This window comes from Lepus europaeus, chromosome 14 (assembly GCF_033115175.1).
Source record: "Lepus europaeus isolate LE1 chromosome 14, mLepTim1.pri, whole genome shotgun sequence".
Classification (NCBI taxonomy): domain Eukaryota; kingdom Metazoa; phylum Chordata; class Mammalia; order Lagomorpha; family Leporidae; genus Lepus; species Lepus europaeus.
This window is the reverse complement of record NC_084840.1, coordinates 14,821,277-14,834,467: the sequence shown is the minus strand read 5'-3', so window position 1 is coordinate 14,834,467 and position 13,191 is coordinate 14,821,277. Positions and strand designations below refer to the sequence as shown.

General features: G+C 41.2%; 1 long non-coding RNA gene across 1 annotated transcript in view; it reads left to right on the top strand.

The window, feature by feature from the left end:
• LOC133773760 (uncharacterized) overlaps positions 1-12,832 on the top strand; it is a 117,077-nt gene extending 104,245 nt beyond the window's left edge. The window contains exon 3 of the long non-coding RNA XR_009867967.1: positions 12,396-12,832. This is a non-coding gene — a long non-coding RNA (uncharacterized LOC133773760). The remainder of the gene's footprint in view (positions 1-12,395) is intronic.
• The last annotated feature ends 359 nt before the right edge of the window (positions 12,833-13,191 follow it).

Below are 13,191 nucleotides of genomic sequence, written 5' to 3'. Positions count from 1 at the left end.
TGCGTATCAGTGCAGGAATCATTACAACAGCACTTCTGGAATTTGTAGGCCTTTGCTTTCCAAGTTGGAAGCTCACAATTCCTCTTCCTGGCATATGTAAGACTTTTATGAGTGAATCAAATTCCTATGTTTATTTTTGGGATTAACATAATACAAGCAGAGCAGATAAAAAAAAAAGTAAAATCCTAGCAGCCTCAATAAAGAGACACAAAAAACAAGCAACACACCATTGTTTTCCTGTTGTTACTAATATTTGATTGGGCAGATGCAAGTGAGCTATGGAAAACAAAATTCTGATCTAAAACACCTTATTTCTGAAAAAGACCATTTGTTACCTGTTTAAAGAACCAAGGCTCCAGTGCGAACACGACCTAACCGTGCAGTGGAAGGTTTACAGCAGTGTCACCTCCAGCTGCCAGCAGGTGCTGCTCTGGGTGTCAGGCTAAAGCCTCGATTCATTAAGTTCTGCCACTCCAGTACTGTACTCTTTATGACAAGAAAAACAAGAAGGAACAGTGAGTCTCTTATATTTAACCCATAAAACTTAACACTCTGACCTCAACCGTATAAACCAGAAGTGAAAGAGGCAATTGCAAATCTAACCAATAAAACTGGTAAAGCACTCCCATGCTGGGATGAGAAGAATCTGTGGCTATGTACAAGAGGGAAAGAGCTATCTGCAAATGCCTATGTGTAGGTGATCCCGGAGCTGGTGTAGTATGTATCCTTTGCAGCATTTCAGACATGTTTGTGCATGCTTGGCAGACTGCTGGGTGGCCCAACTGGGAGCCTTGTTAGACAAGAGACTGGGGAAACTCGCTGGGTAGAAAGACATTGTATGGAATGGGACACTCCACCAAAGCCACTCTTGTCTGGAGCATGTAGAGGTTCATGTCTATTCCCTTCCTGTCCACAACAAGCCTGAAAGAGTCATGTGTATCCTAGGAAGAGAGAGGCCTTCATGTAGAAATGAGAACTCTGTTTCATACTAAAAGCCATACGTGAGGGCACAGGCAGTGCTACTTTGCACTGCGTGCTACAGCAGAGCACAGAAAGGAAGCTCCCAGGCCTCTTGCAAACCTAAGATGCAGATGGGTTTCAGCTTGTGCTGTTTGGTGCTGGTGCTGTTGGGAATAGTGAGTTTATGCAGAAGTAAACAAAAGGGTATAGCACCTTGGGGCTTTTTGCTGTATGCAGTGCTATGATCTGTCTTTTTAAGGCTCCTTTCCACAGTCTACTGAGGTGGAAGACGTCGATTGTGGAGACGGAGACTAGCTGAGAGTGAAGACCTGAGTGCTGCCTCTCTTGCTAAAGAAAATGCTAGAATAAGTGTGTGGTAATTTGAGACAGGTTAGGGGTGAACTATGGTATTGTCATGCAAAGGAGGTCACAGATGCTAGCTCAGATGAAGATGGACGAAGTCTTTAAGAATAGAACCTTAACTGCTTGATGAAGGAGAAACTATCGTTTTCTCAAATTCCTGTTTAAATGTCCATATTAATTACACTCTAATCCAATTTCCTAGTGATATTACAACTGTTTGTAAAAGTGTGCTATGCACAAGAGCTTTTTATTAGTTACACTCTTGATGAATTATGGAAAAGATGTATTCATTACCGAGTAAAGTAGTGTGAAGAAAAGGAGAGAATAGAACAGGTCCCCCAGAAGAAGGAAGCAAGAAAAGATAGCTGGGGTGCAGCCCCTCAGCACACCTGTTGGAAGGCAACACTTGAACATGATTCCTGACAAGTATAATGAGATACCACATGCTGTGCATACCACATACGTTACTTAGACATGAGATCGTCTTTGCAGAGAGGCATGGGGAGAAGCGGAGAGACCCGAAAACAGATTTAGAAACCTTGAGCAACTCCAGCTAATAACAAGCAACAAGATGGGACTGTCAATCCTGCAAACACAAGGGACTCAATTTTGCCAACAGCTTGAAAGATCTTTGAAGTAGATTCTTATCCAGAGCTTCCAAAAAACCCTATCTAGCCAACACTTTGGTTTCAGCCTTATGAGTTGCTAAATCAAGAACCCAGCTGAGCCCTCCTAGCCCTTGACTTACAGGAGTGTGAAATAGTAAATGGGTGGTGTTGGCAGCTGCCCTTGAGGTTTGTTATGCAGGAATAGAAAACTGACACTCCTGGGAAACTCAGATGGGAAAATGCTGGCTTCCTTGCATCAGTGGCATGGATGGGATTATGGCTATTTAAAGGTTGTTTCAAGAAGTCTGGATGACATGGGGCCATCCTTGTGTCAGGCAATTAAACTAGGGACAGCATTTACTAGGTATTCTGATCATGTTAGCAAGGATACGGACATATTGTGTTAGCTGGTGTGGCAGTCGTGGGAAGGTGCCTCTCCACCTTCAAGTACAAAATCCAACTGTTGCCCTTTGAAATCCATCACTGATTTGGTACCCAAGCGATGCCTTTCAAGGGGCTGCTCTTGCTAACATCTCGAATACTGGAGCACAGCCATCCCTGAGCAATGTGGGACATCGCTTGTGACTCACTTCAGCTGGAGGAGTCCTTCCCAGCTTCGCTGAGGCTTCCTTAAACTGTACAGCACCCTGGGGACTTCCTTCCACTCTCCCTCCCCTTTCTTCTTCACAGGAATCAGACTTGCATCATGATCTGACTTCCCCACCTGCCTTTCCTGGCTGCCTCACCATCCCATCCTTCACACTGCCATTTTCCCAAACAAGATCCTCCGAGCTCGATCTTGTTGTAGAATCTGCCTTGGGCTAACACAGCTTTATCTTTCATTCTGTGGAATCCCTCATTTCAAAGTGAGCATGAGCCCAATGCTAGTGACACACAGTAATAGAATAGCATTGATTGGACTTTGGGCCTGAGTGCTAATGCAGAACTATTGTGAGGAAGGCTGTGTATCTCACCAACACCCTGCTTGCTCTCAGCTGACTCTTACTCATATTGACTGGAGTGGCCAAGACCTGTCGACCCAAACTTGAGTTTCAGAGTCTACCACCACAACAGGATGTCAGGTTGGGTCAAAAGATCTCTACCAATGCAAAAGAAGGTAGAGGAAGATCCAGCACAAGTGTATGGGCTCCTGCCTGTAGCCCACTTGGCAGTGACTCTGGCATGGATGCCAAATGGGTCAAAAAGACAGCATCCCGGGGGAGCAAGAATGACTCATGTCTCTTTGGCAGATTATCCTGGCTTCTGGGCTGATTGAATGGAGCGAAGACATAAACTATGACTAGAAGAGCTTGCATTTTCTTTAAAACATCGACCCATAAAAAATGTAGGGAAATTAGTGCCCTGGAAGAAGATGTGTCTATCAAGATTACTCCTCCTTAGGGGAAGAAAATGGAGTAAGGAGCATGGCAGAGCCTTTGAAGGCTTTCCCCTGGAGACATTGGCTTACTCAGGGTGTCCAGCACATCAGCAGAGTCAGCAGTAGAGATTTCTGGCAATGGCTTTAAGAGGCAGGACCTCTGTCAGGGACCTCAGCCTTCTTCCTCTGCCAACAGCAGTGTTAGTGTTGAGATATTTGCATGAGCTTAGCAAACAGTGGGGATGTTAGGAACCTCCTCACCTCAAGGGACCTGGGTGGGAGAGGAAGAAGTTGGCAAATATTGGAGGATAATCCAAGACGGGACACCCATAACCCACCCTGGGGTCACCCCAACAGATTGGATGACATTTTAGAGGAAACCTAAGACCCAACCGACAAAAACGGAGGTTAAAACTAGGGTTACACAAATTATAAATATATTGAATAATCCTTGGTGGCCATAAATGTATTTATATGCCCATAAAGATGCTTGAATTTCATAAATCTCACACTTGAAAACAACTCAGTAAATACACTTTCAATACTTACTCTTTCATTCAACACAGTCACAGTAAGCAAAACGTTATCCCCAGAATGAGATACATAGCTCAAAAAGGCCTACAATATGGAATAATCTCATTTCTCATCTCCAAAGTCTTCTTTTTTGCAGGCTTCTTCTGAGCATTTTATCACTCTAGCCTCGCCCCAACTCCAGAACTGGGAGGCTGCTGGCCTCCAACAGGCATCATCCCACTAAACCTCCTAGAGGGGCTTTTCCCTTCAGATTTAGTTGAAAGTCAACTCTTCTCCCTAAAATATTAATACCACATTTCCCCAATAACATATACGTAGTAACAAATGATTTGTCAACCACTATAATTTTGTGAGCTGTAGGTAGAGATTACACAAATATGTCTAAATGGTAAAGATTTTGAGACATGAAATTTGTGACTAACATCTATGTCCAACTCTAAAATAAATTCACCATATTGAACTTAGTCATTTTTGCTGTGGTAGATTGGAAACTGCAAAGATTAAGATTAAGAATTGAGAATTGAGAACTGGTATTGTGGTAGAGGCCTTTTTCTTTAAAAAAAAAAAGATTTTTATTTATATTTATTTAAGAGGTAGAGTTATAGACAGTGAAGGGAGAGACAGAGAGAAAGGTCTTCCATCTGCTGGTTCACTCCCCAGATGGCCACAACAGCCAGAGCTGTGCCAATCCGAAGCCAGGAGCCAGGAGCTTCTTCCAGGTCTCCCATGTGGGTGCAGTGGCCCGAGCACTTGCGCCATCTTCTACTGCTTTCCCAGGCCATAGCAGAGAGCTGGATCAGAAGAGGAGCATCTGGGACTTGAACTGGTGCCCATATGGGATGCTGGAGGATTAATCTACTGTGCTACAGCGCCAGCCCCGAGGCCTTTGTCTTTTAATGAAACTTGTTCCTAACTGACATGATTAAAGTTGTGGTAGCAGCCTTCCCAAGGTCAGAGGAAGAAAAAGGGAAGAACCTGTCTTGGGAATGCCATGTGGCTGTTCACTTGCTTATGAATGCTTCAACTGTAGTTATTATCTGCTTCTATGTAACCATTTCAGGTCCTGCTTGCTGGTACAGAGCAATCATGGTAACCTGAGCTCAGTATGTGGGTGAGAAAAAACATCATCAGTAACTATGTAGTACTGTAGCAATTCCTGTGGCCACCATGTAACGTTAGAATATCCAATCAAATGTATGCATGTAACCATATAAGGGAGACAAAGAGGCTAAAACCATATATAAGAAAATACCCCTCTTTGTTCCAGGCTCAGGCTTTTGGATAAGAAACTCCACCTGGGCCTGACGCAGGCATAAATAATAAAACTACTTCCTATTAAAGGCCTTGATGTCTTGTTTCTGTACACAAATCCCACTGCAGTATCACCAGCAATAAACTGTGCCAACTTGAACGAATAATTTAATATTTATCAACCTCAGTTTCTCCCTTTATAACAGTAAGAATTAAATAATTAGTACCACACAAATATTAGTTTATAATTTAATAAACAACTGTACAGTTTAATGATGAATCATTTCATTATTCAACAATTGTTTTCTGGGAAATAGTTAAGTATTCTGCATAATTACTTTAGAAAGGTAGTATGCTTAAACTACTCAATGTGTAAAATTTTCCAATGTGAACAACATGAAAATGTGTATACTATACTTGGAATGGAATGGATGTTTGTGCCAAATCCCTAATTCGTGTTGAGTCCCTGAGCCCCGAGGTATTGATAATGACCCTGGGACTTTGGAACACAACTTTGATAGTGGAGATTTCAAGAATGGGATTATTGCCATATATGTAGAGGCACAGGAGAGCTTGCTTCTCTCTTTTCCTTCTCTCCACCAACATGCAAGAAGACAACTGTCTGCAAATCACAAAGGGGGCCCTCACAAGACCCTGGATTTACTAGGACTTTGACCTTGGACTTTTCTGGCCTAAGTTATTGTTGTTGACACCTCTTTGTGGTGTGGAGAATGGGAGGAGCTCAGGCGTTGTAATCTGGTCTACATCCCGGTTCTCTTTGCCCGCTCTGATACCCTCTGTGGGTCAGCGTTGCTGTGACTCATTTTGACAAATAAAAGAGTAGATGTGAGAATATACAACATATTATGTGTGTGGAGTTAACAGTAACTAGGGTGTATTTTTCAGATAATATTATTTAATGATGCTTTCAAATGAGTTCTTCGTCAACTCTCAATTCATGGCAACAGACCACTTTGGTGGGATAGGCAGGTGATAAGCCATCAGGGAAAACCTGAATAACTGAAGTAGATGGCTACTTTGTTTCTCTGGATGTTGTTTTTATCCAAGCTTAAAAAACAACTGACTCCCTTGTGTTTATTTGCTTTCACTTCACTTTCCGTTCTCTCTTGCTGACACCGAAGCACAAACCATCAAGCCAAAACAAAAACAGAGACAACAACAGAATCTGAGACAGGGGTGACATGAAGGGGGAAAACAGAGTCTGTCTAATACACAAATGATTATTAACCCTGAGCATTTGACACCTGACTGCATTCCTACACTTCAGAGGTGCTGCCGTGCCAAGTAACTCCCTCAACGTGAAGCAACGTCTGCAGATTTGAAGAATTTTGTGGGGAGCCAGGAGTGAGAGTTTAACTCAGTAATTTTTTTTTTGTTTTTGCATAGAATGGGGCATGTGTAGAATTGCTTCACTGTAAGACACTAAAGTAATTTTATGAGTTTCATGTTTGCATAAATGTCAGTGGATTCAGAAGAAATGATCAGATTTTGTACATAAAGGAGAGTGAAATCTGTAAAGTTGAGACTCCTCTGTCTCTCCCTACTTTCTTGAGAGTGACAAGACATCTGCTTTGAACTGAGCCTGTTTATGTTTTATAGCAGAGTTATTATAAAGGGTTCCTTGTCCCTTCCTTTCAGGTGTTTTAAAATGTTTTTGCTTTCTGTTTGAGCAATTCCAGGAACCATGCACCTGCAGTTCGTAGTATTGACAGGTCTGTATAATGCAGCATAACTTTCGGGGAGGTTGTGAATTTTCATATTTTTTTCTGAGAAATCTCTACTGTGGCTGTAGAACCTGCCTATTGCAGTGTAGCAGTGAGTACTCAAAACTTGTGTAGGAATGAAAAGGAAAATGTTTGAGTGAGCAGATTTTGTGCAGAAGTGACGCACAGAGAGGCTCCTGGAGTGAGTTATCAGGGTTCGCTCGATCTGAGGCTGCTTCTGATCCAGGCTGACTCTATAGAATTATAAATATAAACCCAGAACAGGGAATCTCTGCACATAGGCTTTCTGCTTCTAACAACTGTGAGAGCCTTGTTAATTATACTCAACTCCTGACTTTCAGTGAGCCCAAGCAAGAAATGTTTTCTTAAAATGGGAGTCCAAGAAACTACCTCCAAACAAGAGAAATCCAGACTTTTAATAAATGATGAAAATATAATCTTATTCTGAGATTAGGAAGCATGGTTCTAGGTTAGCCTTTGTTTGGTCACTTATAGCTTTAAAAGTAAACTTGGGATTAATCTAAGGTTGTGATTTAATTTTTAAAGAAATATTGATAGATCTTCCTGTCCCAGTATATTTTAGGTCTTCTCAAACTATCATGTAGACAAATGCTGCTATTGTTGAATCCCAATTTGCCAATTTAGTAGGGGCCGAGCCACACATGCGCTGAGCCATCTACAGCCCTCTACTCCACTTGATTCCTCTGAGTTTGCAGTAACTCATGAAAGCCATTGGGATTGATGACACTGTCAGGGAGCCAACAGACTGTGTGATTTATAAGAAGGCAAGTAGCTGGTCATTCTTTCATATCTGTGATGTGTACAGACCCCACTGAGAAGGGAGCTTGTACCACACTTCTTGAGGTAGCAACTGCCTTCTACGTTATGAAGTCTCAGGCTTGACATGACAGGGCTAGCAAAGATCCAGCTAATGTTTCATGGCAATAATTCCTAATATGGTGTTAACTACCTAACGGAGAACACCAAATATTCAGCTCTTGGCAGCACTGAAGAGCATATTTGAAATAACTCAGTACCCTGTAGGCAGAGGCGGCAGCTAGCTCAGTATTGTAATTAGAGGGGCAGCAAAATCAGGCCTGTTGCAAAACATGTTCCCCTTTTGACCCTAATGTAACACATATATTTCTTACGTTATCCATTGTGTCCACTTGCCAGTATCTGCGTGTGTGTGTTTGTGTTATGATGATGGAGTACAATAAACACTGTATCGTAGCATGAAAGCTCCAGTGCAGACATTCTTGAGGAAAACGTGGCATTCTAACTCCTGTCACTATCACGCTAGCTAATACCTGGAGTAATGGTAACTGGAGTGGGCACATCTTTATAGATTAGACGAAAGATAGAAATACTTTGGAACAAGACAGGAATTTTAAGCTGTCTCATTGCCATTTGTTTACACTCTAAGAGAACCTTAAGTCAGCACATCTTAATACAAGCTGTTGTACTCCTGCCGCCTTCAAACCTGGTTACATCATTTGGATTCTTCCACCTCTGCAGTCACAAAGGACAGAAACCTCAGGGTTGTCCATGGCTCCTCCTTGTTCACTCATCACGTGATGTTTGTTGACTGACTCTGAATGCCACCTCTTCTGCTTCTTTTTTAAATCCCTTTGCTAACCCTATGCCTTCCTGGTTCAGGGCTAACCACTACCCATGTAGACTCTGCACTGGCTTGCTCATGAAGCTGCCTGCATGAACAGTAACCAATTCGTTTAATACTTTCCCCTCTATTGTCAGTTGCTCCAATGTAGAAATCATATTGCAGTCATATTTTTACAATGATTCTGCAATGTCCAACAAAGTCCATTCCCTAGCATTTGTATTTATGTTTTTGTATATTCTAGTGAATTTGGATGTATGTATCCTTTAATAAAATTTAGCATCATGTAGATAGGATCAAGTATAAGTACAGGTGAGCCAAGTAACAACATTAGTGGTAAGTACTATTTTTTGAATGCTTAAATAATGGCAGGTAGTTAAAATATTTTTAAATATTTTTTAAAAGATTTATCTGTTTGAAAGGTAGAGTTACACAGAGAGAGGGAGAAACAGAGAAGAGATATCTTCCATCCACTGGTTCACTCTACAAATGGGTGCAACAGTCAGAGCTGGGTCTGGCTGAGGTCAGGAACCAGGAGCTTCTTCTGGGTCTCCCATGTGGGAATAGGGGCCCAAGGACTTGGGCCTTCTGCTGCTGCTTTCCCAGGTGCATTAGCAGGGAGCTGAATGAGAAGTGGAGTGGCCTGGACTCGAACCAGCACTCAACATGTGGGATGCTGGCATCACAGGCGCCAGCTTACCTGCTATGCCACAATGCCAGCCCTGAGACTTATTTTGTAAGATCATCCCAACCATCATCAGAGACAGGTATTACAAGTCACATTCTACAGATACCCAAACAAAGAATCAGATTGGTTAAGCAGTTATCTGAATACACCTGATCCTAGAAACTTGTGCACATACCAAAGGTATAATGAAAAGGAAAGGGTTCTATAAAGAAGAAATAGAGAAATCTTGATGATAAGCTTTGCCTGTCTGAAGTTTTTCCCAGACTCCCCATTTGTCCGCCATACTCCTTCAGGTACCCTATCAGAACTGACGTTGAATCATGAAAACTGTAGAAGAGAATAGAGGGTAGGCTGCTACTGTATACATGTATGTAGTTACCTTCTGACTGTAGAGTTTAAGTGTGCGTGTGTGTGTGTGTGTGTGTGAGAGAGAGAGAGAGAGAGAGAGAGAGAGAGAGAGAGAATGTTTGGAGAACCAGTAGTTGGACTCCTTCAGCTAACTTCAGTGAGAGGTCTTGTGCCAGAGAACACCCAGTGCTATCTAAGCAAGATCACTGTAACTGAGCATGGACTGTTTTCTGCACTTTGAGGATGCTGCAGATACCTTTGACTTGATCTACTGTGCTGATGCCTAAAAATGATTATGTACTAAAGTTTTCAAATTCAACTTCTTTACTTCTTTGAAAGAGATAAAGACAAAGGGACACCAAAACAGAGAGTGAGAGCGAAACAAGAGAGCTAAAGAAAGAGGTGAAGAGTTGCCATCCACTGGTTCTCTCCCCAAACGCCCACCAAAGCTGGAGTTGGAGCTGGACTAGGGCCTTGGGAGCCAGGAACTCAATTCAGGACTTCTTCCCACACAAATACTAGAAACACAGATAATTGAGCCATCTTCTCTTCTTCTCAGTGTCTATATTAGCAGGAAGCCTGAGTCAGGAGCTGGGTATCAAACTCAGGCATTACAATGTAAGATGTGGGAATCCTAACCTGTGGCTTAATGCCTAGGCTGAACATCTACCTACAGAGTTTTTAAAATTGTTTCTCTGTATGAGGGTACTTCAAAACGTTCATGGAAAATGGAATTAAAAGATGTGTACAGAGATTTGAGTTCCATGCATTATGAAAAAATATGCATTTTCTAGGAACTTTTTGTATGCATGGATTTAAAAAAAATTGTGTCAAAATAGTTATCTTTTAATTCCATTTTCCATGAACTATTTGTTGTACATTCAGAGCTACTCAACTGTGGCAAATATTGAAGGTGACCATTGAGAATTTTTTTTCTCAGTGGTTTTCTTGCAGAATCAAATCATAAACTTCCATCCACAAAATATGTGTGAAGATTTGAATAAGTTGCCTTGTATCAAGTGATTTGGAGAAGTATTTTGCCTCAGTTGTATTTGCTGTGTTGAAATTTATTTTGAAAATAGACTTTAATTCTATAAACACTTTATTATTGTGCATTGATTCTTTCATTCATTTATTATTAATTATTTAACAAGAAAACATTATTATCTTCTTACAAGAAAAACCTCTAAGTCAGCCAATTTGACCAAGATTCTTCTAGGAGTCACCCATCACCACAGAGGGATTTGCTATAATTGAACCAACACCCCTCAAGAGTCTTCCCATATGCTACATATTTTTATCTTATTGAATCCACAGCCACACTGTGAGTTTGGTACAATTATCTATACTTTTCTGATACAGAACTTGTGACACAGCAACCTTATGCCACCTGCCAAAGTTGTGCACTGGACAATGATATTAATTCTAGGCTGAGATTTGGGGAACAGAACAGAATTTAATAGATTATATATCTAAATCTCGAGGCCTACACACACACACACACACACAGGCTCCTTTGGCAGTTTCTGTGGCCTCCGAAATGTGAAGGCTGTAATATCTAGGGCACCTTGAGAACTGATGTTAGCCAGATCTCTGGCTGACCAGAGACTTGAATAAACATAGTGTTGTAAGCACAGATTCACAAAACTTTTAAGAAAGTTCTTTAACTTCTGTAACCAATGATTCATATTAAGGCTTATTTTCCAGTTGCATGACAGAAAGCTTCTAATGTTATAACTCAGCTGATCAACAGCTCAGGCTGTAGGGTCAAAAGTTTCAGAGGTTATCCTGCCCTCGTAGATTTTAGCTCTGTGACATTCTGCAAGTTTCTTAACATCTGTGTGCCTCAGTTTCTTCTGAATGCTAAGAATTACTGTCCTAACTGTTATTATTATTCCTTTAAGACTCAGGAAAGGCAGATTGAATGATAAAGATTCCCAGTGGTTATTATTATACCTAGGTGCATGACTGAATCTAAGGCAGTACTTTGTCCATGAGGTGTACATTGCTTGGAAGCTAGATTGACTCCCTTACTTTTAGGTTTTCAGGAAAAAAAATAATGGGAGGCCAATACACAACACTCTTCTCTAAGAAGCATTTTGTAAGTTATTTGGAGAAGAAAATAATTTCCTGAAATGTACACTTATTAACACCTTTCTACTTATATTTAAAAACAATTGTGTCTGCTGAAAAGCCAAATATTACAACTGTTATTTACAAAAAATAGGAAGGGGATTTGAAAGTGAAGTGTCAGTAAACACATATATGGAACCAGAGGACCTTGCATTAGCTCATCCCTGTGAAATATTTGCCCTAATGAGGAAAAGAAAACATAAGAATGAAACACTCAATCACCTTTAAAACTGATGTTAAAGACTTCTAGCAGCTTCTCAAGCAAACAGAATAAATTGCAGACGTGAGAACCCTGTTTACTAACTATAGAAAAGTTCCTGTCTCTTCAAAATTATTATTCAAAATCCCATCTTCTACTGACTAAGGGGAAAAAACCAAGCCTGTCAAGGCTTCTGTAACAAATCTTCCCGAGTCTTGACATTGTGGAGCTGCCTTAATTTTCCTATTTATCTTTGCATTACTTTAGGGTAAAACATCTTTGGCACACTGTTAGTGTAACAGATTGTTACATTCTCCAGTGGAGCCTAGATGTTGTAGGTCAAGGTGTGTAGTAGTTTCAATGAACGTAAACAAGCATATAACCAACAATGACCAAAAAAGAAAAAAACCCAAACCAAAAACCTACAAGTGTTCTCACTTCCCTTGCAGCTAAGTGATGCCATTATAATCTACCTAGTAAGATGTAAGTGTTGAAAAATCTAAGTAGGGTTTCGTAAGCAACCTTTTAAAGGATAACCAAATTGTGTCTTTTGTTTCTCTTCCTAAGCTTCTGAAATGCCAACGTGATGACTGCAGATGCACCTGAAATGAAAGCAAGTTCAAGAGAATCCAAGAGTCTTTAAATAGGAGATCATCAAGCTACAGCACCAGCCTTGGATTGCCTACTTCAACTGAATGAATGGATTCCAATTTTATTAAAGTGGTTGCTATGTGTGATTGTGATTTCTGTCATTTAAGCAAAACAATAATCACAGGACAAAGTGGCAATAAGTGAACTCAAGAAGTAATTTGACATTGGTGAATTGTCACCTGAATGCCTCCATCCCCACAAAGAGAACAGAAATCAATCCATGTGAGAAGTGATAAAAAACATAACAGATGGGGGCTGGTGCCATGGCTCACTACGCTAATCCTCCGCCTGCGGCGCCTGCACCCCAGGTTCTAGTCCCGATGTTGCTGTGTCTCCTAAGGAAACAAGATGTATCCCAGGTTAGAGAGTGGGCTCTGGGTCAGCCCTTGGGACAAGGGTTCAGCTGAGAAAGGGCACAGTCAGGGCCTCCTCGCAGTCTTCACTGCCCAAGGGCTCTGCCACCTGTGCGCTCCCTGAACACTGGCTGCAGAATCTGGCGACAGAATCAAGTGGACTCTTTCAAACATACTGTTCTAATGCAAATTTAACACCACAAGAAAAGGCCACTGGAGCTGTTTTCCTGCCTCTTCCCACTTAAATCAACAAAGCAAACGGTAACCGTGATATTTTAATCTAAGTAGTCATTGTAGACCTAGCTTTTTAAAGACTAGAGGAGACAAGTTTTTGAAGTATTTCTTTTTAGCTATGATAC